This window comes from Rhinopithecus roxellana, chromosome 7 (assembly GCF_007565055.1).
Source record: "Rhinopithecus roxellana isolate Shanxi Qingling chromosome 7, ASM756505v1, whole genome shotgun sequence".
Classification (NCBI taxonomy): domain Eukaryota; kingdom Metazoa; phylum Chordata; class Mammalia; order Primates; family Cercopithecidae; genus Rhinopithecus; species Rhinopithecus roxellana.
Window position 1 is genome coordinate 13,607,797 of NC_044555.1, and position 26,154 is coordinate 13,633,950.

A 26,154-nucleotide genomic window follows, 5' to 3' on the forward strand; every position below is an offset into this window, starting at 1 on the left:
GAATAGGAACAGCTCCGGTCTTCAACTCCTGGCGCGAGCGACACAGAAGACCGGTGATTTCTGCATTTTCAACTGAGGTACTGGGGTCATCTCACTAAGGAGTGCCGGACAATCGGTGCTGGTCAGCTGCTGCAGCCTGACCAGCGAGAGCTGAAGCAGGGCGAGGCATCGCCTCACCTGGGAAGCGCAAGGGGGAAGGGAATCCCTTTTCCTAGCCAGGCGAACTGAGACACACAACACCTGGAAAATCGGATAATTCCCACCCCAATACCGCGCTTTAAGCAAACGAGCACACCAGGAGATTATACCCACACCTGGCCGGGAGGGTCCCACGGCCACGGAGCCTCCCTCATTGCTAGCACAGCAGTCTGCGATCTAACTGCAAGGCAGCAGCGAGGCTGGGGGAGGGGCGCCCGCCATTGCTGAGGCTTAAGTACGTAAACAAAGCCACTGGGAAGCCCGAACTGGGTGGAGCTCACAGCAGCTCAAGGAAACCTGCCTGTCTCTGTAGACTCCACCTCTGGGGACAGGGCACAGCTAAAAAACAACAGGGGAAGCAGCAGAGGCCTGTGCAGATGCAAACGACTCTGTCTGACAGTTTTGAGGAGAGCAGTGGATCTCCCAACACGGAGGTTGAGATCTGAGAACGGACAGACTGCCTGCTCAAGTGGGTCCCTGACCCCTAAGTAGCCTAACTGGGAGACATCCCCCACTAGGGGCAGTCTGACACCCCACACCTCACAGGGTGGAGTACACCCCTGAGAGGAAGCTTCCAAAGTAAGAATCAGACAGGTACACTCGCTGTTCAGCAATATTCTATCTTCTGCAACCTCTGCTGCTGATACCCAGGCAAACAGGGTCCGGAGTGGACCTCAAGCAATCTCCAACAGACCTACAGCTGCGGGTCCTGACTATTAGAAGGAAAACTATCAAACAGGAAGAACACCTATACCAAAACCCCATCAGTACGTCACCATCATCAAAGACCAGAGGCAGATGAAACCACAAAGATGGGGAAGAAGCAGGGCAGAAAAGCTGGAAATTCAAAAATTAAGAGTGCATCTCCCCCTGCAAAGGAGCGCAGTTCATCGCCAGCAACGGATCGAAGCTGTTCAGAGAATGACTTTCACAAGATGAGAGAAGAAGGCTTCAGTCCATCAAACTTCTCAGAGCTAAAGGAGGAATTACGTACCCAGTGCAAAGAAACTAAAAATCTTGAAAAAAGAGTGGAAGAATTGATAGCTAGAATAATTAATGCAGACAAGGTCATAAATGAAATGACAGAGATGAAAACCATGACACGAGAAATACATGACAAATCCACAAGCTTCAGTAACCGACTCGATCAACTGGAAGAAAGAGTATCAGCGATTGAGGATCAAATGAATGAAATGAAGCGAGAAGAGAAACCAAAAGAAAAAAGAAGAAAAGAAATGAACAAAGCCTGCAAGAAGTATGGGATTATGTAAAAAGACCAAATCTACGTCTGATTGGGGTGCCTGAAAGTGAGGGGGAAAATGGAATCAAGTTGGAAAACACTCTTCAGGATATCATACAGGAGAACTTCCCCAACCTAGTAGGGCAGGCCAACATTCAAATTCAGGAAATACAGAGAACACCACAAAGATACTCCTCGAGAAGAGCAACTCCAAGACACATAATTGCCAGATTCACCAAAGTTGAAATGAAGGAAAAAATCTTAAGGGCAGCCAGAGAGAAAGGTCGGGTTACCCACAAAGGGAAGCCCATCAGACTAACAGCAGACCTCTCGGCAGAAACTCTACAAGCCAGAAGAGAGTGGGGGCCAATATTCAACGTTCTTAAAGAAAAGAATTTTCAACCCAGAATTTCATATCCAGCCAAACTAAGTTTCCTAAGTGAAGGAGAAATAAAATCCTTTACAGATAAGCAAATGCTTAGAGATTTTGTCACCACCAGGCCTGCCTTACAAGAGACCCTGAAGGAAGCCCTAAACATGGAAAGGAACAACCGGTACCAGCCATTGCAAAAACATGCCAAATGTAAAGACCATCGAGGCTAGGAAGAAACTGCATCAACCAACGAGCAAAATAACCAGTTAATATCATAATGGCAGGATCAAGTTCACACATAACAATATTAACCTTAAATGTAAATGGACTAAATGCTCCAATTAAAATACACAGGCTGGCAAACTGGATAAAGAGTCAAGACCCATCAGTCTGCTGTATTCAGGAGACCCATCTCACATGCAGAGACATACATAGGCTCAAAATAAAGGGATGGAGGAAGATCTACCAAGCAAATGGAGAAAAAAAGCAGGAGTTGCAATCCTAGTCTCTGATAAAACAGACTTTAAACCATCAAAGATCAAAACAGACAAAGAAGGCCATTACATAATGGTAAAGGGATCAATGCAACAGGAAGAGCTAACTATCCTAAATATATATGCACCCAATACAGGAGCATCCAAATTCATAAAGCAAGTCCTTAGAGATTTACAAAGAGACTGAGACTCCCATACAATAATAATGGGAGACTTCAACACTCCACTGTCAACATTAGACAGATCAACGAGACAGAAAGTTAACAAGGATATCCAGGAATTGAACTCATCTCTGCACCAAGCGGACCTAATAGACATCTATAGAACTCTCCACCCCAAATCAACAGAATATACATTCTTCTCAGCACCACATCGCACTTATTCCAAAATTGACCACATAATTGGAAGTAAAGCACTCCATAGCAAATGTAAAAGAACAGAAATTATAACAAACTGTCTCTCAGACCACAGTGCAATCAAACTAGAACTCAGGACTAAGAAACTCAATCAAAACCGCTCAACTACATGGAAACTGAACAACCTGCTCCTGAATGACTACTGGGTACATAACGAAATGAAGGCAGAAATAAAGATGTTCTTTGTAACCAATGAGAACAATGATACAACATACCAGAATCTCTGGGACACATTTAAAGCAGTGTGTAGAGGGAAATTTATAGCACTAAATGCCCACAAGAGAAAGCAGGAAAGATCTAAAATTGACACTCTAACATCACAATTAAAAGAACTGGAGAAGCAAGAGCAAACACATTCAAAAGCTAGCAGAAGGCAAGAAATAACTAAGATCAGAGCAGAACTGAAGGAGATTTGAGACACAAAAAACCCTCCAAAAAAATCAATGAATCCAGGAGCTGGTTTTTTGAAAAAAGCAACAAAATTGACAGACTGCTAGCAAGACTAATAAAGAAGAAAAGAGAGAGGAATCAAATAGACGCAATAAAAAATGATAAAGGGGATATCACCACGGATCCCATAGGAAATACAAACTACCATCAGAGAATACTATAAACACCTCTACGCAAATCAACTAGAAAATCTAGAAGAAATGGATAATTTCCTGGACACTTACACTCTCCCAAGACTAAACCAGGAAGAAGTTGATTCCCTGAATAGACCAATAGCAGGCTCTGAAATTGAGGCAATAATTAATAGCCTACCCACCAAAAAAAGTCCAGGACCAGATGGATTTACAGCTGAATTCTACCAGAGGTACAAGGAGGAGCTGGTACCATTCCTTCTGAAACTATTCCAATCAATTGAAAAAGAGGGAATCCTCCCTAACTCATTTTATGAGGCCAACATCATCCTGATACCAAAGCCTGGCAGAGACACAACAAAAAAAGAAAATTGTAGACCAATATCCCTGATGAACATCGATGCAAAAATCCTCAATAAAATACTGGCAAACCGGATTCAGCAGCACATCAAAAAGCTTATCCACCATGATCAAGTGGGCTTCATCCCTGGGATGCAAGGCTGGTTCAACATTCGCAAATCAATAAACGTAATCCAGCATATAAACAGAACCAAAGACAAGAACCACATGATTATCTCAATAGATGTAGAAAAGGCTTTTGACAAAATTCAACAGCCCTTCATGCTAAAAACGCTCAATAAATTCGGTATTGATGGAACGTACCTCAAAATAATAAGAGCTATTTATGACAAACCCACAGCCAATATCATACTGAATGGGCAAAAACTGGAAAAATTCCCTTTGAAAACTGGCACAAGACAGGGATGCCCTCTCTCACCACTCCTATTCAACATAGTGTTGGAAGTTCTGGCTAGGGCAATCAGGCAAGAGAAAGAAATCAAGGGTATCCAGTTAGGAAAAGAAGAAGTCAAATTGTCCCTGTTTGCAGATGACATGATTGTATATTTAGAAAACCCCATTGTCTCAGCCCAAAATCTCCTTAAGCTGATAAGCAACTTCAGCAAAATCTCAGGATACAAAATCAACGTGCAAAAATCACAGGCATTCTTATACACCAGTAACAGACAAACAGAGAGCCAAATCATGAATGAACTTCCATTCACAATTGCTTCAAAGAGAATAAAATACCTAGGAATCCAACTTACAAGGGATGTAAAGGACCTCTTCATGGAGAACTACAAACCACTGCTCAGTGAAATAAAAGAGGACACTAACAAATGGAAGAACATACCATGCTCATGGATAGGAAGAATCAATGTCGTGAAAATGGCCATATTGCCCAAGGTTATTTACAGATTCAATGCCATCCCCATCAAGCTACCAATGAGTTTCTTCACAGAACTGGAAAAAACGGCTTTAAAGTTCATATGGAACCAAAAAAGAGCCCGCATTGCCAAGACAATCCTAAGTCAAAAGAACAAAGCTGGAGGCATCACTCTACCTGACTTCAAACTATACTACAAGGCTACAGTAACCAAAACAGCATGGTACTGGTACCAAAACAGAGCTATAGACCAATGGAACAGAACAGAGTCCTCAGAAATAATACCATACATCTACAGCCATCTGATCTTTGACAAACCTGAGAGAAACAAGAAATGGGGAAAGGATTCCCTATTTAATAAATGGTGCTGGGAAAATTGGCTAGCCATAAGTAGAAAGCTGAAACTGGATCCTTTCCTTACTCCTTATACGAAAATTAATTCAAGATGGATTAGAGACTTAAATGTTAGACCTAATACCATAAAAACCCTAGAAGAAAACCTAGGTAGTACCATTCAGGACATAGGCATGGGCAAGGACTTCATGTCTAAAACACCAAAAGCAACGGCAGCAAAAGCCAAAATTGACAAATGGGATATGATTAAACTAAAGAGCTTCTGCACAGCAAAAGAAACTACCATCAGAGTGAACAGGCAACCTACAGAATGGGAGAAAATTTTTGCAACCTACTCATCTGACAAAGGGCTAATATCCAGAATCTACAAAGAACTCAAACAAATTTACAAGAAAAAAACAAACAACCCCATCAAAAAGTGGGCAAAGGATATGCACAGACATTTCTCAAAAGAAGACATTCATACAGCCAACAGACACATGAAAAAATGCTCATCATCACTGGCCATCAGAGAAATGCAAATCAAAACCACAATGAGATACCATCTCACACCAGTTAGAATGGCAATCATTAAAAAGTCAGGAAACAACAGGTGCTGGAGAGGATGTGGAGAAATAGGAACACTTTTACACTGTTGGTGGGATTGTAAACTAGTTCAACCATTATGGAAAACAGTATGGCGATTCCTCAAGGATCTAGAACTAGATGTACCATATGACCCAGCCATCCCACTACTGGGTATATACCCAAAGGATTATAAATCATGCTGCTATAAAGACACATGCACACGTATGTTTATTGCGGCACTATTCACAATAGCAAAGACTTGGAATCAACCCAAATGTCCATCTGTGACAGACTGGATTAAGAAAATGTGGCACATATACACCATGGAATATTATGCAGCCATAAAAAAGGATGAGTTTGCGTCCTTTGCAGGGACATGGATGCAGCTGGAAACCATCATTCTTAGCAAACTATCACAAGAAGAGAAAACCAAACACCGCATGTTCTCACTCATAGGTGGGAACTGAACAATGAGATCACTTGGACTCGGGAAGGGGAACATCACACATCGGGGCCTATCATGGGGAGGGGGGAGGGGGGGATTGCATTGGGAGTTATACCTGATATAAATGACGAATTGATGGGTGCTGACGAGTTGATGGGTGCAGCACACCAACATGGCACAAGTATACATATGTAACAAACCTGCACGTTATGCACATGTACCCTAGAACTTAAAGTATAATAAAAAAAAAAAAAAGCTTTCATTTACTTCCTATTAGGGTGTATGGTGAAAAGAACTATTTTGGAAAATTACTTGGCAGTATCTATTAAATTTGCAGATATGCAGATCCCCTGATCCAACAATACCACTATTCAGTATATACCCAACAGAAAAGCACACATATGCGCATGAAAAAACATAGGAAAGAATGTTCATACAATCATTATTCATGATATCCTCAACTTGGAAACAACCAAAATGTCATGCAAGAATGAAATGGATAAGTGAGTTCACGCTATACAGCAATGAAACAAGGACTGCTACTGCACAAAACATGGATAAATCTCACAAACACATAGAGCAAAAGAAGCCAAATTAAAAAGAACTCAATTATGTGATTGCATTTGTAAAATGTTCCAATACAGGCAAATAATCTGTTGTTGGAAGTCAGGACAGTCATTACCTTTTCAGAGAGGGGAGGGAGTATGATAGGGCCTCTGGAGCAATGGTAATATATTATTTCTTAGTGTGAGTGCTTTATGTGGGTGGGTTTACTCTGTGATAACTAATGTTCTACACATATGATTTGCTTAGCTTTGTATGTATAATACATAATATTTAAAAGCTTGTAAAATTATTGTACCTACCTTAATATGTTCCTAAAAATAAATGAGACAATACATGTCTCATGACTGGCACATAGTAGGTGCATAATTGATGTCAGCTAGTGGCATAAAGAAAGGAACTACATAATCTTTGGTTTTAAGTAGAACTGTAAATTAGTTTAGAGAAAGAAAGAGTTGTTAAGAACGGATTTCCCAAATCCCATTCAGATTACGAGGTTATGAGAACTGAGAGGGGGGAAAAAGAATCACTAAGCTGCCACTGAGAATATTTATTATGAGGGAAAGGACTAGAGAGAAATGCCCTGAAGGGCACTGAAACATGAATAATAAGTGGCAGTTTTTGGTCTATGTTGTGATATAAGTTATCAAGCTTGTGTTAGACCAGGTAAGGTACTCAAGCAAGAGAGTATAGCTATATAGATTTAGATAATACCAAAACATTAAGATAGGTTGCTAACTCATTTCTCTTTTTCTTTTCAAAGATAGCTACATTATTGTCAGAAAATAAATGGAAAGAACATTTGTATTTGCAGTGTTTTGTTTTTAACAGAGGTTCTAATTTATATTTATAGATGTATTTAGTTCGTATATTTATTTTATATATTACACTTAAAAGATGAGCAACCGATTTCTTGTTCTGAGCATTTTCATAACATACTTTGAATTATTCTGATAAACTTATATTTAGCTTCAAATATTATTAATTTATAATAATTTTAATTTGCAAGTTATATTATTCTACTTGTAACACTGTCCTCTGTATATGTGTTCAATTACATTTAAAATGCAATTTATAATATTTGTCTTTACAATTTTTAATCATGTATATTATTGGACCCATCTAGATCTTTATAAAACATATTTATATTTTAACTCTGAAAACAAAGACTTAAAATATAAATACATTATGTTGTCAAAATGCCATCATCTATATTCAGCAGGTCAAATTTATTATCCGTCGTTATCACAAATAAATCTTTTTGGGGTGGATAAAAACAAAATTCTCCAATTCTAGCTACTATTAACTCTCAATGCAGCCTCCATTTGGGGATTGCTGAGCTAAGAGTCTATCTTAATACTTAAATAGTATTTGCAGTATCTTTGAAGGGAAATCCTTTCCTTGGGCATTTTGCATTTCCTTGGAAATGAGATTAGTATTTGATTTTTGTTTTCCTAAATATGACCAATGTAACCGTCGCTGGGGATGAATCTTACAGAGCTGCTTGCTGAAAGATTCAGCTAAAAATTCTGACTTGGCTTATACAGTTTTCTCTTGTGGATGGAGTCTTTCTGTCTTGCAATTAGAATGTGCCACAACTTACTATCATGTCTCTTATTTTTAAAAACGAATTTATAAATATGGAATTGCCAAAATGAAATCTGGATACAATATTTGATATGAGTCTCATAACAATATTATATTTTATTTATGTTCCTTAATAATTATTTAGAGTCAAATAAGTTTAAATATTCAAGCTGTTAGTCCATTTTCTCAGAAATGGAATATATACACTTACTTATAGTAATGTCATATAGGTAGTTCTTTTTGGCTAAAATATGGCTTTTTCCCCTCCCACTTTAAAGTATATGTGAGATGGCTGAATTTGAAATAACAGTATACCTAGAATATACAAACAGATAGTATTTAGTTAAAAACCCGGCAAAAATCTATCAAATTGTTAATAAATGTGAATATAAATCTGTTACTTGGAGAATTGATTCTGTAGCTATGAAGAATTGAATGTGCTTACATCTTTTGTATTTTTTAAAAAAGAATTAACAAATAGATTTTTATAACATGCTTTTCTGTTGCCTGATAAATTTAATATATTCCACTAAAGTTAGTATACAGGTAACCCAGTACATTAATGACTTCTGGGGTAGGAACAGTTTTTTCCCCCTTGTTCTTCCTAGCAGAAAATTAAAGAATTTTTATATTCCAAACAGTTACAAACTCAGTTTTCCAGTAGTTTATCCCAGTCTTCAATGATGTATGAAATAAACAAGTGATACTGTTCCCAACAAAAAGGTGGAGACAATAATTAACGTTTGTTAATTCCTGTTTGTTGTCTTACAGTTGAGAAATATATAAAGCCTCTTACATCAAATGTATCCAGTAAATCTTATTTTTCTTCCTATGTAAACATATCTAAAATGAAGTAGAAACATAAATTTAAGCTACCATTTAAAATGATACTTCAAAATAGACAGCAGGGCCATATTCCTATGATTGTTTTTTAATAGTTAATTTTTTGAGTAGATAATATATTTATTTAAAATCATATGAGATGCATGTTTGGAAGTCTTGTTGCTATCCACCCTCTTAACCCACTCTACTGCACTGTGTACTGATAAATATTTTTATTGCATTTTTCTTATCCTCCTAATGTTTAATGCAAATATATGCAAATAAGAAAATATATTCACTAGCTTCATTTCTTAGAAAAAAAAAGGTAGCACACCAAACAAGACAATATTTTACCTTATTTTTTTTTACTCTAAAATGTTATTGGAGATCACTCTTTCTTGGTACATAAAAGCTATACTCATTCTTCTTACAGATGCATAATATTCTATTATGTAGATATAGCTCCAGTTATTTCATAAATTTCTCATTGATATACACATGGTTTACTTACAGTTGTTTACTATTACAGTGTCTCAATGACTAATCCTGTTCATATATCATTCAGAATGCATGATCATTTTTGTAGGACAATACCTGGAAGAGGAAATCTGTGGTCAAAGGGCAATTGCATTTGTATTTTGGTAAATAATGGCAGATTGTCCTGGATAGGAGTTGCATCATTTTCCACTCTTAGCACTAATGTATGAGAATGGTGTTTTCCCGTAGTCTCAACAGCCATATTTTGTTAAAAATTTGGAATATGATAGGTAAGGAAAAGCTTCTCTGTAGAGTGTGTTTGCATTTTTTAATTTATAAAAAACTCAGAATCATTTTCTATGTTAAAATTCAGTTTGTATTTGTTTTGCTAGGAATCATCGGTTCATTTCTTTGCCCATTTTTTCTGTTTTGTTGTTGGTCTTGCTAGTCTTGATTTCTAGGAGTTTTTTTTTTTTTTATTCATTAAGCAGGTTAGTCTTTTTTCTGTGGTACAAATCGTAAAGATGTTTCACAGCTTTTCATTTGTCTTTTGACTTTGCTTTTGATTTTAAAAATAGTTTAGAAACATTTATTACTCTTTTCATTTAGGCCTTCTGGATTTTTATTTTTTGTTATTTATAAATTTTATAATTTATAAATTAACTTTGGGGAAATAGACATCTTTATATTGCTCAATCTTCCTAGATAAAACATGGTATAGTTTTCCATACAAATATAATTCTTGCATCCTTCAGAAAACCTACAGTTTTATTTCAGGTTTGTTTCTCTATATATTCTCCTGTTCTGTTGCCATTGTAAACGAATAAAATTCTTTTAATGATTTTTAATGGATTTTGTTTGTGCAGATGTCTATTGACTTCTGAATACTAATTTTATAACCCAATAACTTATTTTTTTCTAGTAGCTTTTCAGATCATTCTCCTAGGGTTACAGTTACGCTTTCTTATTATTTGTTATATGAAATACTCTTACCTCCTTGTTTTACATTGTTATACCTCTTAATTTCTTTCCCATATTAATCTCACTAGCTAATGCACCTTATAAAATGTTAAGTAGCAGTTGTGGTAGTGAGCATTTTGTTATCTTCCTGTTTTTGTCTGGAACACAAGCAGTATATTATAATAAACATGTGCTTTAAGATTATACACATGCACACATACATACACACAGAGACAATCCTCAACTTATAATGGTTCAACTTGTGAATTTTTGACTTCATGATGTCGTGAAAGTGATACACATTCAGTAGAAACCACACTTCCAATTTTGAATTTTGACCAATTAAAAATTCAAAATTTGAAGTATGCTTTCTACTGAATGTGAATTAAACATTCTTCATTATAAAATAATATTTGCATTAGAGGGTTTGTCCAATTTTAGACTAATGTAAGAGTTTCGAGCACGTTTAATATAGACTAGGCTAACCTATGATCTTCAATAGGTTCCGTTTATTAAATGCATTTTCAACCTACAATATTTTCAGCTTATGATGGGCTTATCAGAACGTAACCACATCATTGAGATTTATCTGCACATAAATTATTTTAATGAAGTATCTGTTGAATTGTTTTCTTTTACCAAGGTGTTTTTATTTTGTTTTCTTTTAAAAAAGGACAGTTTTGAATCCAGTAAAAATGTCTTTTCAACATTGTTAGAGATCAATCATATTAATTTGCATTAAATTGCATAAATGAGATGCCTCAATGAGAGATAAATGAAAATGTTCTGTGGTTTTCCTTTTTGTGCATTTTTCAGGTTATGGATAAAATGTCATTCGTGCTTGATAAAAATAATTTTAATATATTTCAGCTTTTTATGTACTCATGAATAGGTGGATTACCATCAGAATGATCTGTTCTTTATGGATTTGGTAGGATTTCATGTGAAACCATCTGAGCTTGGTGTTATTCACAGGGAGGAGGGCATTATTTTATTTACAAATTTCTCCAGTTATCTAGGGAAATTATCTGCTTCAAATTTCTCTTCTGGTAATTATTCTTCTATTGCATTTTTCTAGAAAATTATCCATTTAATTTAGATTTTTTACATAGTGCTGCATAAAATAGTTTGTGAGTGATTTCTTAAAATTATGAGTTACTTGATTGACTCCTATTATTTCTTATTTTGTTTTAATGCTCTCTTTTTTGTCTCCTATGTGAGCTAAACTACTTTATTATTTTAAACTATCTTATGTTTTCTTATTTTGCAAATTTTGTTTTCTAACTAATTTCTCTTGTCCATCAATTCATTTTCAATCTTTGTTTTATTCCATAGATTAGAATTAGGTTTGCTTTGTGTTTCAATCCTAAACTAAAAAATTATTAGGTGAATTATGTCCATTTGTATTTATTTAAATATGTTTAGTATTTTGTAGTTCTTCGATATTTAGGACTTTAAAAAATCCTTGTTCTATATATATTTACATGACATCCTTAGTCTTTTCTTTGTTTAAAAATTATGTATCAGAACCTTATTATGAGCAACAGTGAAATTAATTAGCTTTTAACTTTTCCTTTTTGCTCTCCTCACGCACCCATTTTCTTAAATCGGATTAGCTTTAAAGTATTTGTTGCCATCATATTCAACATTATACTGGAAGTATCAGGTAGTGCAAAAAGATAAATTGAATGAATGGATAAATAAATAAAAGGCCTACAATTTGATTGAAAAATAAAAAAGCAAAGCCATCTTGATTTGCAGATAATCTAATTATGTATGTGGAAAATCCTTTAAAATCTACAAGATAGTTATTGCAATTAACAATCACATTTTTCAAGCTTACAATTTATAAGACCAATACAAATACAAAGACCAATACAATATAAATTAATTGTCCTTCTATAAAATAAAAATTAATATATAAGAAATAAATTTTAAAATTCAAATTTTAATAATGTAAAAAATAAACTATTTATAAATGCATTTAATAAAAGATATGTAAGATCTGAACACCGAATTACAAAACATTGGTGACATTAAATTAAAGAAGACACACATAAATACATATAGTTTTCATAAATTAGAAGACTAAATTTTTTTGAAATGTCAGTTCTTCTCAAATTGATCTATAGATTTAATGGAGTCCTAGTCAAATTGATAGGCTGATTATAATAAATACATGAAAATAAAAATAATCTACAATAGCTGAAATAGCTTTGAAAAAGAATAACTTTGGGGAACTTTCACTATCTGATTCAAGACTTGCTATAATGATAAAATAGTTAATGCAGTGTAGTACTGGTGTAATAGACAATATCTAAATGAAACAAAGTCAAGATTCCAGAAATAGACCCACATATATATGGTGAAGTGGTTTTTGACACAGGTATTAAGGTATTCCAGTAGGGGAAAGATACATTTTTAAATAAATATTACTGGAACAATTGGATATCTGTATGGTTAAAAAAAACCTTGGACTCAAAATCATATAAAATTTAGCTTAAATGAATTATAGACCTATATGTAAGATGAAGGTACAAAATCACTTGAAGAAAACATGGAAAAAAATTTTTGTCATATTGACTTTGACAAAGTTTCTTAAGCAGGACATAAAAAAAGCATAATCCGTAAAAGAAAAGAAAAAAAAGACAAATAGACTTTTGTTCTTTTACAGGCATGGTTTAGGAAACAAAATTGATTGCCATACACTGAATAGAAGAAAATATTTGTAAATCATAAATTTAACAAAGGTCATGTATCCAAAAAATATAAAGAACAAATTTAATTCACTATCAAGAAAATAACATTTTTGACCTGGCACAGTGGCTCACGCCTGTAATCCTAGCACTTTGGGAGGCTGAGGTGGGCAGATCGCTTGAGGTCAGAAGTTCGAGACCAGCCTGGGAAACATGTCAAAACTCCACCTCTACTAAAAATACAAAAATTAGCCAGGCGTGGTGGCAAGCACCTGTAGTCCCAGCTACTCAGGAGGCTGAGGCAGGAGAATTGCTTGAACCCAGGAGGCAGAGGTTTCAGTGAACCAAGATCATGCCACTGCACTCCAGCCTGGGTGACAGCAAGACTCCATCTAAAAAATAATAATAATAATAATAATAATAATGGGTAAATGATTTTAAGAGGTACTGTAGCTCTTAAAATACACTTTCTTTATATATGTTTTATATTTTTAACACATTTTCCTTAACAAAACAAAATAGGTCTATTGCCAATTATCATATGAAAAAGTGTTCTATGTCATTAACCATGAGGAAATTAAAATTAAAACCACAATGATATATTCACTAAAATTGCTAAAATCTAAGAAATGGAAAATACTAGGTTTGGACAAAGATGAAGCAACTGCATTTCTCATACATTGCTGGTGGGGATGCAAAATGTTGCAGCCATTTTGAAAAAAAATTGACAATTAAATATCAGCGTTATATGCACTTTTCATCAGAAGTCCCACTCCTAGATGTTTGCCCAAGATAAATTAAAAAATAGGTCTACAGAAAGACTTTGTACTAGTCAAAAATCTTCAGAAACACAGAAGCAATAGGATATGTGTGTGTGTGTATATGTGCCTGTTTTATGTATACATATATACATACATACACACACGCATATGTAATAAGAAATTGGCTGAGAAGCACCAAGACCTGCAGTTAGCAAGACAGAGACCCAGAAGAGCCAATGGTGTTGTATTAGATTGAGTCTGAAGTGCCGAGAACCAGGAGCACCAAGATTTTAAATTCCATTTGGAAAGCCAGCAGGCTTGAGATCCAAGGATAACCAATGTTTCGGCCATGGTTTGAAAGCCAGAAAAGAGTAATGTTGCAGCTCAAGCAGTTAAGCAGGCAGTGTTCCCTCTTTTTCTCAGAAAGGTTGGTTTTTTTTTTTTTTCTTTTTTCTATTTAGGCCGTCAGTTGATGGGATGAGGACTCCCCCTACATTAGGGAGGGCAGTCTGCTTTACTGAGTCTACCATTCAAATGTTAATTTCATCCAGAAACATTCTCACAGACACACCCAGAATAATGTTTGACCAAGTAACTGGGCACCCGGTGGCCAAGTCAAGTTGACACATAAAATTAACCTTAATAGGCTTATACACAAACTGGAAGGGGGGGAATTGTCCTAAAAGTGGTGATCGAATAAACAAATTGTGGTATATTTATACCATGGAACAAAACGACCAAAATAATGATATACACAAAAACATGAATGAATCTCAAAAACATGATGCTATGTTAGAAAGTGAAACATGAAAGACTGCATAGTACATGATTCCATTTATATGAAATTCTAGAAAAGGCAAAACTATAGTGACAAAAAACTGATCAGTGTTTACCTGGGGTGGAGGATGAGAGGAGGAAATCTAATTCAAAGAGTCACTATGGAATTTTGGGGGTTTATTTAAAAGATCTATATCATGTTTGTGGGAATGGCTACACAAATACATACAATCACCAAAACTCATCAAACTATATATTTAATATGTGTTGGTTTTATTTTGTGTAAATTATTTCTCAAAAGTTAGGAAAAATGATGTTAATTATAACATTGTTAACAAGAGTAAAATAGAATATTTTATAATAGAGAAATGACTAAAGTTATGGCAATTCAACTGAATAAAAAATGATGCCCTCATGAAAATTATAGGATTGAAAATGCAATCAGAACTGTACATGGTTGGTAGACTATGCTTGTATGTATTTTTAAAATTTCACATTTCTCTAGAGACTGAAAAGAGAACATGGCTATTTTAAAATATTGTTTTAAGGAAATAAAACATGTATCTTAACAAAAGCAAAAATTGACAAATGGTATCTAATTAAAGAGCTTCTGCACAGCAAAAGAAACTATCATCAGAATGAACAGGCAACCTACAGAGTGGGAGAAAATCTTTGCAATCTATCCATCTGACAAAGGTCTAATATCCAGAATCTGCAAGGAATTCAAACACATTTACAAGAAAAAAACAAACAACCCCATTAAAAAGTGGGCAAAGGACAGGAACAGACACTTCTCAAAAGAAGACATTCATGCAGCCAACAAACATACGAAAAAAAGCTCATCATCACTGATCATTAGAGAAATGTAAATCAAAACCACAATGAGATACCATCTCAAGTCAGTCGGAATGGCCGTTATTAAAAGTCAAGAAACAACAGATGCTGGTGAGGTTGTGGAGCAACAGGAACACTTTGACACTGTTGGTGGGAATGTAAATTTGTTCTACCATTGTGGAAGACAGTGTGGTGATTCCTCAAGGAGATAAAACCAGAAATACAATTTGACCCAGCTATCCCATTACTGGGTTTATAGCCAAAGGAATATAAGTCATTCTATTACAGAGATACATGCACATATATGTTAACTACAACACTATTCACAATAGCAAGGACATGGAATCAATCCAAATGCCCATCGATGAAAGGCTGGATAAAGAAAATGTGGCACATATACACTATGGAATATTATGCAGCCATAAAAAGGAAGGAGATCATGTCCTTTGCAGGGACATGGATGAAGCTGGAAGCCATTATCCTCTGTAAACTAATGCAGGAACAGAAAACGAAGCTCCACATGTTCTCACTTATAAGTGGGAGCTGAACAATGAGAACATGCGGACATAGGGAGGAGAACAACACACACTGCAGCCTGTCGGGGAGTGGGGTGGGAGGAGACAGAGTATTAGAAAGGATGGCTAATGCATGCTGGGCTTAATACCTAGGTGATGGGTTGATAGGTGTAGTAAACCACTATGACATACCTTTACCTATGTAACAAACATGCACATCCTGCACATGTCCCCCAGAACTAAAAATAAAAAAAAGAGTAAATGTAATCCTAAAGCAAAATAAAATACTTGGGTATCACAAGTTTTACAGCTCAGAAATACATATAGTCTCAGTTTCCTGTTTTTAAAATTGAATGACACATTTCCTATGGGAGTTGATGGTAAGGCTTGGAAAGCCAGTGATATAGACACAGCGGCACATGAAACTCTTATAAAAGTGAAGATTTTATAAATATGAGCAAGTTGTAAACATATAAAGAAAAGGTTGTTTGCGTTATTTCTGATTATTGTTGTTTCATTTTGTGACAAGATTTATCTTTGTGCTTTTCAATTGCTTTGTATTTTTCATGAGTTATCATAGTTAATGGGAAAATGTATCTGACACAAACTAATATTCAAGTACTTTTATTAGGCAAACTATTATTTGTAATGCCTTCACAGTTTTACATTTTAGTTAGATTCTTCCTGCGCCTAAATCATTCTCTGTTAATGACTTAGGCACTAGAGGTACTTTAAAGCTTTTTAACCACTAAGTAATCACAGGTCTTTTAGGAAATTGCTGCCGCCATGCATAATTTGCTACCCATGCCACTCACCTGTGTCAGTAGCAATTAGAGATTTCCCCACTGATTCCACACCGTCCTGAAAGAGTTAATGGACCTCTGCAACAGTGCAACTTCCTAACAGGATAAAATAAATTGTTTCAGTGCAAGTCTAATCAGATTTCTTAATAAAGGTAATAAACGAACCAAGTCATTGGATTTTCGTTTGTCCAATACTGATGAAGGGAGAACATAACAAATTTAAGTTTAAGGTTATGCAATGTGTAGTTCAAACATATGTGACAATAATAATGTTAAAAGCTCTGAGATAGAAAAGCAAAAATATTTATATCCATTCTGAAGAAAGCACTATCATTAATTTAGCATTAGTCATCTCTGAAAGTCTGATGTACTTGTAGCTAAAGTTATTGAAGCGGAAATGACCTGGGAGCATGAATACTTAGTTTTTATTATGACATAGCTTGACGCGGTGATACCCCCAAGCTCTTTTCCTGGGCCACTTTCTTTTGCATCAATAACTTCCCCTCATGCATTATTTATTTAGTTTCTATTTAACTGACACTTATTGTACTATGTACTGTTCTACGTTTTTGACAAGTATTAAAACATTACTCCTTATAATAACCCCATGAAGTGGGTATTACTGATTTCTGTTTTACAGATGAGAAAGCAGAGATCCTGAGGCATAAGTAACTTTCTCAAACTTGTAAGTCTGGATCCTGAATCTGTGCTCTTAACCATTGAGTTAAAGTGCCATGACGGTTTATTAGTTTTTCCAAATTCCACCACAGATTTCAAGAATAGATCTACTCTCAGTTCCTTTTTTTTTTTTTTTTTTTTTTTTTTTTTTGAGATGGAGTCTCGCTCTGTCACCCAGGCTGGCGTGCAGTGGCGCAATCTCGGCTCACTGCAAGCTCTGCCTCCTGGGTTCATGCCATTCTCCTGCCTCAGCCTCCTGCCACCGGCCCAGCTAATTTTTTGTATTTTTAGTAGAGACGGGGTTTTACCGTGTTAGCCAGGATGGTCTCGATCTCCTGACCTCGTGATCCACCCGCCTCGGCCTCCCAAAGTGCTGGGATTACAGGCGTGAGCCACCGTGCCTGGCCTACTCTCAGTTACCTTTGACTTCCATTTCCACTCAAATATTATTTTCCCTACAAATTATTGTACACTATATCTTGTGAAGAGAAAAATATTAGTGTCATAGTAAAACCATTTTAAGTCCCTAACACACGGATGAGAAGCTATTTTCTGAAAATTATGTCTGAACTACTTGCCTTTAACTAAACTTGCCTTTAACTAAAAATAATAATAATAATAATAATAATAATAATAATAATAATAATAAATCCATGTGGTTTCTACTTTAAACATGTTTTATAAGGTGGCTGCAGGTTTCTTACTCAAAAGACTGAGGTAATATGGCCTCAAACCTGATAGAATCCAGGGCACTGACATTTGCAATTACTTCAAATTTTGGAAGAGTAGGGAAAATGGGGAGGCTAGAAAGACCTATCAATATAGTCAATCTCAGAAAACATGATTTTCTCAACTCTCTGTATTCTCGTTGCTATAACTTTTGCAATCACTGTAGTTTACAGCACCTTCTGTAATGTAATGTGGGCTGCCATAGAAGTACTCCACCAAAATAGAATGCCTCCTAAATCTTAGTGGTGTTAAAATGTAGTCATTTTATACAATGGGAATAAACATTTCTCTATTAAACTAAGCATATTTAGAGAAAAGTTTTTGAAGTTAAATAATGGTTGGGAAAGAAATTGCTAAGAATATTTTCTTTGCCTTATTATGATACACAAACAGGAAAAAGATGTTTTAGGGGCATTTTTAGAATAGTCTCAAGTAAAAACAAAACACACACACACAATGAATTACCATACATTTAGAATCTGGTTTGGTAAAATTAAGGGTTAACAGTAATTCTAATTGCTTGATTTCTTAGACTGTTCTATCGTTTTAGGTGTTTAATGAATGAGAAGCAGAATTAGTGTTATTTGAGAAACCATTAAAAATCATTTTGCATTTTCCTCTCTTTTTTTCTATTATAAAATGATTCTGTTACTGTTAGCAGAGCCTGGAATAGGGGTTGGCAAAGCTGAAGATGTTTATTGGGGATAGACAGGATAATTAAGATCAAGTGGATGACTTAACATTTCCTAACATGGAAAAACAGAAGAAATGTAAAGGAGAGTTGTACATGCTTCTACAACCACCATCTACCGTTCCACCTGTATAAGGGTCATATTTCACCCTAAATTCTATTAAAATGGATGAACTTTTTCTTTTTTGATCAAATGATAATCTCTCTACTTGTATATTGGATCCTCTCAAGGCTTGCCTACTCAAGAATTTAATTTCTGATATTACCCTCTTTTCTCTTAATATCAGTGGCCAGCAAACTAAGGTACACAACCCAACCCTGCCTTTCGTCTGTTAGTAAATCAAGTTTCATCTGAACACAGCCATGCCCATTAATTTACATGTTACATATGGTTGCACTTATGATAGAGATCATACGGCTGACAAAGTTTATAATATTTAATATCTGTCCCTTTAGAGAACATGTTTGCCAACTGATGTCCTATATCTTCCATTTTCTTTTCCCTTGGTTAGATGATTTCTGCCAGCAAATAAACATTGTGTATTGTTACTTTTAACATTAATACCTTTTTTACTCCAGTTTTCTCCTTCAATTACTGCCCCATTACTCTGTTCCCCTTTACAGAATATCTCCTCAAAAGGTTTGTGTATGTCCTAGGTATTTCTGCCTCTTATTACCTATTTTTTTCTTGAATCTCCTGAAGAGTTTCTTTCAACTACTTCATACACACTGCTCTTTTAAGGTAATCAATAATGTACATTAATCCAATTTTACCAGCCAATTTTCAGTCCTCATCTTATTTCATTCATTAACAACATTTGGCAGTATTCTAATCCAATTTTCTTGAAGCATTTATTTGATTCTCCTCATACCTTCCAAGTCCATTATATTATTCTCAGTCTTCTTTCCTTGTTTCTTCTTATTTTCCTGGCTCCTAAAGCTGTGAAATGTCTCATTTCAGTCCTCAGACTTTGTTCCTCTTTACATAAAATTATTCCCTTCATAGTTTAATCCAGTATAATTCACTCAGATGCCATACATTCTATACACTGGTGATTACCAAAATTCTCTTTCCAACTCGGACCTCTTCCTCAAATTCTGTACACCAGTCTGCCTCGGCATACCTACTTGGATCATAAATACGGATTTCACTGTTAATAAATTCAACACAGACTCCTTACACATATTTTCTGATGGGTCCACTTTACTGAGGTTCATGCCTTTGCTCAATCCCAAGTGAATACAGTCTATCTCTACAGAAACAGGCAATTATCTATTTTAAAGCTTCCACTTGCGGTTTCTGCTTCCATTTTGGAGGAGTAAGCGCCTAACATATTGATCCTCCCACAAATATGAGCTATAAACATTAGACAAAAATAAACAAACTCAAATACCTGGGGCTCTAGAAGCTGTACAAATAAAAACGTTTTTAGAAGGGACCAAGTGACCAGCACCGTGTGAATATCCTGTATTTTTACAGTTTTACCTGAGAGTAGCTGCAGTCATAGAGGCATGGAAGCAGCTAAAACGCAAATGGTAAACTAGAAATGTTTCTGGTAGTCAAGTGAACACAGAACCCTGGAAAGAAAATAATCAAAGAAGAGAAACCCTAAATTTTGTGTTTAAACTCACTTCAGGCTGGGCACGGTGGCTCACGCCTATAATACCAGCACTTTGGGAGGCCGAAGTGGGTGGATCACGAGGTCAGGAGATCGAGACCATCCTGGCTAACATGGTAAAACCCCGTCTCTACTAAAAATACAAAAAAAAAAAAAAAAAAAAAAAAATTAGCTGGGCGTGGTGGTGTGCGCCTGTAGTCCCAGCTGCTTGGGAGCCTGAGGCAGAATGGCATGAACCTAGGAAGCAGAGCTTGCAGTGAGATGAGATTGCGGCACTGCACTCCAGCCTGGGCGACAAGAGTAAGACTCAGTCTCAAACAAACAAACAAACAAACAACAGAAAAAAACCTCACTTCAACCTGTGAAACATGCATATGTAGGGAAAACTGGAAACAGCTTTGAACAACTGAAATTTGAGCCACTGACCCCTTCAGTTAGGATATTTTGCAGTTTGGGTCTAACTATTTTAAGGACTTACTGGAAGAGAAACAAATTACTACTGTTCAGAGCAATATAACAGAATTCAGAGTGTCTACAACATGAAATTCCTAGTGGCCATGATACAATTTGAAATTATCTGACATACAAAGAACCAGGAAACTTAGACCCCACTTCAAAGGAAAAGACAATCAGCAGATGCCAATTCTGAGATGACTCAAATGACAACAATATGTTAATTGGGTTAAATACTCCAAAATAAAATAACGCCAAAATCTGGTTCTTGGAAAATATCAACAAAATTCACGACCCCTAGCTATGCTAATAATAAAAAACGATAGAAAATCCCAATATCTTGAAGGAAATAATGAATATTACTGCAGATCCTGTATCTATTAAAAGGATAATAAGGGAACATCATGAACAACTTTATGCAAACAAATTCTAAAACCTAGATGAACAGACAAATCCCTTGAAAGATACAAGCTACCAAAACTCCCTCAAGAAGAAATAACCTGAGTAGTGCTAGATATATTAAAGCAATTGAATTCATAGTTAGCTATCTTCCCTCCAAAACCCTCCATGTTTCTGGTGGCTTCTTTGTTGAAATCTAGTGAACATTTGGGAAATTATACCAACCTCAAACTCTTTCAGAAAATTCAACGGAGGGAACACTTTTCAACTCATTTTATGAGGCCAGCATTACTCTAATACTAAAATCACAAAATGATATTATATAAAAAAACTGCAGATCAGTATTCCTTTTTAATTATTTTCCTTATTCTTTATTCATTTAAATCAATTTTATTGTGTATATTTGAGGCTTAGAACATGTTGTGGGATACAAATAGTAAAGTGGTTACTATAGTGAAGCGAGTTAGCATATCCATCGTCTCACATGGTTACTTTTGTGTGACAAGAGGCATATATATATACACACATAAGCACTTTTAAACTGAAGAACAAAGTCAAATATACACACACACACATATATATACACACACATACACATACACACACACACACACACACACGTACAGATGTAGTGGAAAATTATTCACCCATAAAAAGGAAGAAAATTCTGCTATTTGCCCCAATAGAAAGACCTGAAGGACATTATATTAAGTGAAATGAGCCAGACACAGAAAGAAAAATATTGCGTGGTCTCACTTATATGTTGCATGGTCCAAATATTACTGAATCTAAGTCCACCATATATAAAATAATAATACACTCTGACTAAAGAGGGTTTATCTACAGAATTCCAGTTTTGTTTAATACTGAAGTAATCAGTTAATGTAATTAGCAAACCATATTAAGAGAATAAATGGAAAAATAATTGTCTTTTTTATTATTTTCAATTTTTATATTTTTAATTTTTGTGGGTACATAGTAGGTGTATATTTTGTCATTTTACGAGATGCAGAAAAATCATTTTACAAAATCAGATAGCCATTCATGATAAAAATATTCACCAAACTAGTAATAGAAGACAACTTCCTCAATTTGATAATGGGCATCTACAAACAATGAAAATCCTACAGCTAACATCATACTTAATGGTGAAAGGGTAAATCTTTTCTTCTAAGGTCAGAAACAAGACAATGTCCCCTTTCAACACTTCTCTTAAACTTTGTGTTGGAGGCCATAGCAATGAAGGAAGGAAAAAAATGAAACTGATAAAAATGTTAAAGGAAGAAGTAAAACTATATACACATGCAGAGGAAATAATTGTTAAAATAGAAGAATGCTGAAGAATCTGCATATAAATTCTAGAAAAAATAGGTGACTTTATCATGGTCAGAGACTAGATTAATATACAAAAATGAATAAAATATTAGTTTGTGTTTACAATAGTACCTAAAATCACCAAGTCCTTATGATTAAATTTAACAAAAGACATGAAAGACAGAACAATTGAGACTAGAGAACACTGACAAACAGACTAGAGAATATTTAAATAAATTAAGAAAAATACTCTAATTCTGGACTGGATGACTAAAATAGATAATAGACAAAGTTACCCCCAAATTTATATATTCAACACAACACCAACCAAAATTTCAGAAGTTCTAAAAATTTATAGAAATTGGAAAGTTGATTCTAGGATGTATATGGGAATTGAAAAGACCAAGAATGCCTGCCCAAAGTACTTTTAAACTGAGGAACAAAGTCAAAGGACTTACACTACTTGATTTGAAGAGTTACTCTAATGGTGCATTATGACATTGGGCTACAGGATAGGCACATAGTCAGTGAAACAGTACAATGTGCAGAAAATGGATAGAAAATCGATGGGAAAAGAATCTTCAACTACACTTGAACAACTGAACATCTACGTGGAAAAAAATTGAGCATAGGCCCTTAATGCAAACCATATACAAAAATTAATTTAAAATACATTTCATAGAAATGTGAAAGCTAAAAATAAAAAAATCCTAGAAAAAGTAAGGCAAATTATTTGCAAAGATTTATTAGATAGGACACACAAAAAGCATAATCATAAAACGAAAAAAAAATTGAACGTTTCCCACATTTAATCTTTTGCTTTTTGAAAGACATTGTTTAAAAAAAATGAACATGCCAGCCACAGAAACAGTCTGTGAACATGCCAGCCGCAGAAACAGTCCACAGACAAGGACTGGTGAGGAGACAAGATTTTGGCCCCCATGATCTTTAACCCCGTTAGCCCATGGTGTTACTTCTGCGATTTTTATGTTACATGGCAAAAGAGACTTTGTAGATGGAATTAAGATTTGCTAATCAGCTGACAATAGAATAGAGTGGTTATTCTAGATTATCCAAGTAGGCCTAATGTAATCACACAAGCATTTAAGAGTGGAAAGGGAAGGAAGAAAAGTCAGTCAGAGAGATACAGTGTGAGAAGAACCCCATTACGGCTGCTAATATTTTATTGTTTGTGGCGTGGTTTAAAATCAGCTGGTTCATTGCCTTATTTTTCATGTAGACCTTGAATCAATCAACTGTAAAGAAGTTCAGTTTTTTATCTCTCTCTATGCACTAATCAACAAAATAAATTAATATAATGTTATACAAAAAGTGTTACAACAAAATGCAAGAAAAATACAAACACAAATGAAAGTCCTTAAGGTCCAGTGAAGAGAACTAGCCCAGAATGTAATAGAGTGGAAAGGTACCAACTTAAGAAGCAGGTGGAACTGGCCGGGCGCGGTGGCTCACGCCTGTAATCCCAGCACTTTGGGAGGCCGAGGTGGGTGGATCACCTGAGGTCGGGAGTTCAAGACCAGCCTGACCAACATGGAGAAACCCCATCTCTACTAAAAAAATACCAAATTAGCCGGGCATGGTGGCGCAGGCCTGTAATCCCAGCTACTCGGGAGGCTGAGGCAGGAGAATTGCTTGAACCTGGGAGGCTGGGGTTGTGGTGAGGGGAGATCGCACCATTGCACTACTCCAGCCTGGACAACAAGAGCAAAACTCCGTAAAAAAACGAACAAAAGAAGCAGCAGCGGCGGCAGCAGCAGCAGCAGCAGCAGCAGCAGGTGGAACCAGAACTATGAGAAACTCAACTGAGCTAGTGAAGAAAAGAAAATGAAACGAAACAGTAGAGGCATTTTCCAGTAATGGAAGAGTAAATGGGTAGTAGAAAGAAATGCTACTTGAGATTGGGAATATTAAATAGCAAAGGATAGCAGTGTTTTGAGGAGAAGGGGAAGATACTCATCCTCAATAGATCGGTGGGGGTTTAACCTGAAAAGTCTTCTGTAGCAATGCCTTTGGCATCTACTAAAACCAATCTATGTAGGCTGAAACAAATGGGTAGACAATAGTACAAATATTCCTTAAAATATTCTTGAAAGAAGATTGTATAAATGTAAGCAATTATAAAACCAGAGACAGTAGATATAGCTAAGATAATACAAGATTGAAAATGCCACCTTATGAGAGTCGAGTGTAGCACTATGTGACAGAAAGGCGAAACTCCCATCCAAGAACTAACCAGGCATGACTCTGCTTAGCTTCTAATATCAGACACATTCAGGGTGGTATGGGTATAGATGTCAATGATGGACTGGATAAAGAGAATGTGGTATATATACACCATAGAATACTATGCAGCCATTAAAAAGAATGAAATCATGTCCTTTGCAGAAACATAGATGCAGCTGGAGGCCATTATCCTAAGCAAATTAATGCAGGAAACAATACCACATGTTCTCACTTATAAGTGAGAGCTAAGCAGTGAGCACATATGGACATAAAGATGGGAACAATAGACACTGGTAGCTATTAGAGGGGGAAGGGAGGCAAAGGTTGAAAAACTAACTGTTGGGTACTATGCTCAGTGCATGAGTGATGGGAATCAATTGTACCCCACACCTCAGCATCACTCAATGTATCCAGGTAACAAACCTTCACATGTACACCACAAAACTAAAATAAAAGTTGAACATTTTAAATAAAGTAAAATAAAATAAGAAATGTGAAACTCACAGAGAAAACACATACTAAAAGATTTTGAAATTGGTGGATAGGAAAGAAAAGCACCTCAAATAAGACGCCATTTTTATTTACCATAACTTCCATAATCACAAAATTCTACTTTGTCAAAAAAGCAACGGTATTTCAAATAACACTCTCAGTAACTAATGTATCTACAGTTTTATTTTCCCTCCAGATATTATAACCCCCTAGTGCAAATATTAACATATTATGGGAACAAAAAGCCCAGTTTAATCCTAAACTCATAGACCATGGATTCCAAGCAACAGTAATAGGCTGATTAACATCCTAGTGAAATGAAAGCCAAGATGATTTCCATATATGCTCCTTTCCCTAGATATTACCAAGTCTTCATTCTGGATTGCAACACTCGGTTCTGGTTTACAGAACTATAATTTGGCTTCAAATTACTTTTTTGGTATTTTTCCATCATTATATTTGAAATTTTTCAAACATATAGAAATGCCTTATCCATATAATCGCCACCTAAATTTTATGATTGTTAACATTTTGCTGTTTGATTCATCACATATCTGTGCCTCTAGCCATCTACCCATTTATCCAATTATCAATCCATAACATCTTTGATCAATTTCAAAGTCAGTTTCAGATATCAGGAAACTGCATCCCTAAAAACTACAATATGCACATTATTTATTTTTAAACAGGCTGATTGAGTTATTAACATTCAATAAAAATCATCCACTGAAAGTATACAAATCAATAGGTTTTAGTATATTCACAGAGCTGTGCAGCCATCACAACCTAATTTTAGGACATTTTCCCCACCCCAGAAAGAAACCCCATGCTCATTGGTAGTCACTT

General features: G+C 35.5%; 1 protein-coding gene across 3 annotated transcripts in view; it reads right to left on the reverse strand.

Moving 5' to 3' along the window:
- Positions 1-26,154, reverse strand: part of DCAF8L2 (DDB1 and CUL4 associated factor 8 like 2) — a 181,329-nt gene that overhangs the window by 23,695 nt on the left and 131,480 nt on the right. For 2 of the 3 annotated variants that reach the window (XM_030934415.1, XM_030934414.1), the window contains 2 exons: positions 20,274-20,365; positions 16,702-16,785 (listed from right to left, as the gene is read on the reverse strand). The gene's annotated coding sequence lies outside the window, so the exon portion shown is untranslated. The remainder of the gene's footprint in view (positions 1-16,701; positions 16,786-20,273; positions 20,366-26,154) is intronic. The other variant, XM_030934416.1, reaches the window with a different exon arrangement.